The sequence below is a fragment of the Haemaphysalis longicornis genome, unplaced genomic scaffold (assembly GCF_048455015.1).
Source record: "Haemaphysalis longicornis isolate Haplotype H1 unplaced genomic scaffold, Haemaphysalis longicornis Haplotype H1 scaffold_1, whole genome shotgun sequence".
Lineage (NCBI taxonomy): Eukaryota > Metazoa > Arthropoda > Arachnida > Ixodida > Ixodidae > Haemaphysalis > Haemaphysalis longicornis.
Window position 1 is genome coordinate 345,816,408 of NW_027526203.1, and position 4,290 is coordinate 345,820,697.

At 48.7% G+C, this 4,290-nt stretch overlaps 1 pseudogene; it reads right to left on the bottom strand.

Moving 5' to 3' along the window:
• Window positions 1-2,748: 2,748 nt before the first annotated feature.
• LOC144159815 (peptidyl-prolyl cis-trans isomerase pseudogene) lies at window positions 2,749-3,207 on the bottom strand (annotated as a pseudogene).
• Between the last annotated feature and the right edge of the window lie 1,083 nt (window positions 3,208-4,290).

Consider the following 4,290-nt stretch of genomic DNA (forward strand, 5'->3'; position numbering starts at 1 on the left):
TATCTGGCCATTCTGTGTGTGGGAAGGGAAAGGGGAGGAAAGAGCGTGGATAGAGGACATCTGAAAATAAATTAAAACGATTTTCGCCTATGAGAAAAGGGCGGCCGATTTGGACGCTCCAAGCTTTCTTGGAACGGCGGCGCCACCTGGGGTATGCAGAGCGAAACGGACGATGGGGATTCACGGTAGGAAGGCGCCAAATGGGGTAGGGAACCACCAGAAAAATGTTTCGTCCCCAGTTTACGATGATCACAGATAGTAGCATAACAGCTGATACCAATCATAATAAAATATCCCCGCGGTCCATCGTTGCAATAAACGTTGGATTTCTTTCCTAACCTGCCTTTACATTTTCTGATCACCTTCTACCTCACTTGGCTCCTTACTACCGCGGGAGGAGTCAAATGAGGTGGCATACGATCAGAAAACCTGCTTTCACATTTCTTGATCGTCTGCTACCCCATTTGGCTCCGTCCTGCCATGGAAGGAGCGTGAATCCTCATCGTCCCAGGTGGCGCCGTTGTTCCAAGGACAGTTGGGTTTGTGTGGGATATGAACCCAAGTCGCTACAGTAGGAAGCAGGTTCACAATGATTCCTGCACTAAACTGGCACCCTACCACACTTGAAAAAAATTTGCCTGAAGTGTGCCGAATGAAAGGTGAATGTGACGGCACGTGATCAGAACAGGTGCACGCGGAAAAAATCTGACTGGGGAAGCTGCCGCGTGAATTGCGGCCATCTGCGGCAGGGGTCATTCGCATTCAAAAGAAAAAAAAAAAAAACGAAAGCGAAGAGAGACTCAATTACGACATAGCAGAACATCTGAAAATCCTTAGGCTTTCGTCTTCAAACCATGTAGGGCAAGGTTAAGGGCCCCGTTTAATTTCCCGGCAAGCAGGGCGAGGTGCGTGAAAGCGAAACATGTAATGCAAACAAGATGGGTGATTTTGCAACCTTTAATGTAAACTTAGCACATGGGCTCCTCAAGAGGCATACGTTATCGCCGTTGCGATACTACAAAAAAAGGCAAAAAAAAAAAACAAGCAAACTGCCAACAACAATGCAGCAAAGAAATCAGTAAAAGAGCAAACAAAAACGATGCCAACAACTCAACTGAAAGGAAAAGAAAATGGTACTCATAAGCAAACGTGAAATGAAGAGAAACAAAGCGCCTAGGAAAACGGCAACATTTCCCTCAAAACTGAAAAGCAAACAAAACAATAGACCACAAGTGTGTTTCAGAATCAGAAGAAAAAAGACGTTGTAAAACACACAGCGAAAACAAGAAGCCAAAAGCACAGCTACAAAGTAAAAAAAATTGGCCGCGTATCTGCTCCTTTCGTTGCAAATGTCGTCAAAAGACGATAGTCTTTATCGACTTTTGCCAAGTAAATGCCTCCCTTCGCTTTCCCGCTCACCTCTCATGTTGTTCCTCTTGCGTCGCGCTCCTCCCAAGGTAAAGACGCCACAGGTTTTTTTTTTAAATCATTTTAAATTTCCCGCGTTCCACTCCTCCAAACCGGGTGTCTCGATGCCAACGCTGCCGTACGGCGAAGACGCGCGTGAATCGAGGCGGCCTAGTTCAACGTTTATAGAACCGCGTTTCCCTACTCCACGTGCGTTGCAAGCAGAACGTGGAACCTATCTAGTGGAACCTTTCGTAACTGTTGCCGGTTGATTTCTTTAAATGGCGCCAGAAGCTATAGTGGCGCGGGTGACAGCAGGCGACGGCGGAGGGATTTTTTTTTTATGCAGTTGATGAAGTACTTAATTTCGCAGAAGCCAAGCATGTATTATTTTTTATAAAGGAACACTGCAAATATCACTTCTGTATTAATTTGTGGTCTTATATTTGCGTAATGTCTTGTTCTTCTTCAACGATGTTGATAAGTATGAACATTACACCTGACTTAGACAGGTAGATTTAGCTGTGACTATATAAGACTATTGCGCAGGCATTGTTTTGCTTTGGCCGGGTGGCTGACTCGAGTCACAGACAGACAGACGGACAGACATACATACATACAGACAGACAGACCAAAATTTCTGGGTTTAAGTAGCCCAAGAAAGACTATCGTCTTTTCAAAAATTAAAGCCGTTCCACTCAATGTGAAAGCGGACGGAAGTGCCGAACAGTGATTCGCCATAATGGACTGTAGCGCCGTTATCCGCTCACTGCCATCACCCAATGAAATTCAAATTTCCCGCCTTCGCAGGGCTCGCGCGCCCCCTGCCTGAAACTGCGCCAGCGGGAGTTCTGTTCTTTTTTGTGCTTGCTTTTTCTCCCGCGTGCCGGCGTTGCACTGCCACTTTTTTTCGCTTACTATGGTAAATTGGGCCCATCTCCCCGCGAGGGGGACTCGAGTAAATGCGTCGCATCGGGGGTGGGTGTATTGCGTTAACGTTTAGTGTTTGGGGAGCTGGTGGTAGTGAATGCGTTGTATCAGCAGCTTCTTGACGTAGTTTGAATGAGTCAAGGATATAAGGCGCGTTCGTAGCCTGCCATTCTGTGCCGGCTTTGTGGCACAGTGGGTAGAGCATCATGTACATTGCGTTCCGCCCGCAGGGTCGAGGGATCGAAACCAGGCGCCGGATAGTATTTTTTTTATATAGTGTAGGGGGAGGGGTGCGGACTACGACTACGGACGTCAACACGGGGGACATCGTGAGTTACTGAAATGCTCTGCATTTAAAAAATGCGTGCCGGGGCGTCTGGAGAGGCAGCGTCCTCGAGCGGAGTTGGCGTCTCACAGCTGGCCGCAGTCGCGGATAACGACGACCTTCCTGGGCTCCTTGGTAGACAGCGAGGCAGTGACCGCGGCTACAGATAAAGCCTCGACCTTCTTGACGACATCCATGCCTTCGATGACTCTGCCGAACACCACGTGCGCGCCGTCCATCCAGCTGGCAGTGGCCCTGGTGATGAAGAATTGCGACCCGTTCGTGTTGGCGCCGAAGTTCGCCGTGGACAGGATGTCCGTTCCCGTGTGCTGCAGCCGGAAGTTCTCGTCCTCGAACGTGTTGCCGTAGATGTTCTTGCCTCCAGTGTCGTTGTGGTTCGTGAAGTCCCCGCCTTTCTCCCCGGTGCACAGACCCCGGAAGTTCTCCGCCGTCTTGGGCACCACGTCGGCGCGGAGCTCCATAACGATGCGCCCGAGCGACACGCCGTTGGCCTCGACGTCGAAGATGACCCTCGGGTTGGCCATGGGTGTGCCTGGTGTACTAAGCTTTCCTCGCTGTTGGAATTCGGCGTTTGGCTGTTCGAGGATTCGGGATAAGGTGACGTGGATAACCACGTTCGATGGCTGCTATATACTCCCTCCGTCTGCGCACTGGCCCAACCCGAAATTGTTGTTGTTGTTGTTGTTGGGGGATTGGCCAGGAATCGGGTGTGAGGAGGGCTAATGCACCCGCTTAAAACACCGGAAAATTATAAACCTAGCGATTTATACGCAGAAAGAGAGAAAATAGAATTGGTTCAAAGTTGTAAGTAGAGTTTGGGATAGAACAACTGAGCTTTTTGGACCGGAAAAAGTACATGCAAGAATCAAAGCTAACAGGGCAGGCGCGTGGTCTCGGAAACGTATGCATGAATGGCTGCAGCCACCCCGTGGTGACAATATCCCAGTGATATGTGGCCCCAAAAGATAGTAGTACGGACATGGAAATAGGCAGACCAATTCGTCGCAATGGCGTGGCAAGATGACGTTGCCTCATCATTGAAAAACCGCGGCAATGCAATAGGGAGTGCTCTAAAGTCTCCTGATCACTGCAGACAGCACATCGGGAGGAGGAGGCTAGACCAGCCCGGTGCATATAAAAGTTGAGTTGGGGAACTCGACATCTGAAGGTAGTTAATGCGACCTCGCATTGACGAGATTCACACAAACGGGTATTCCAGTTATGTTTTAAATGGACATAATCTTCAAAATTAGTGATGATCCCTTCCTGCACTCTTGCTAGGTGTTGGTAGGTACGAAACCTTGCTCCTGCTACAATAAAGGGAATAGTGCATAGGTCAACTGGAAGGCCATCTAATGACGATCGTGCTAAGGAATCAGCCTGTTCATTAGCTGCAACCCTTTGTGACCGGGAGCCCAAATGAGGCAGTTGTCCCGCAAATTGCAAGGCACAAAGAAGTTGAATGTACGAATAAGAGCGGAATTTTCGGATGAAGACAGAGCAGAACAAACCGATAAGGAGGCAGTAATTATTGCTACATTAAAGTGCTGTGGAGGTACTTCTTTTAAGGCCAGAACTATCGCTAGGAATACGGCTTGAAATATCGG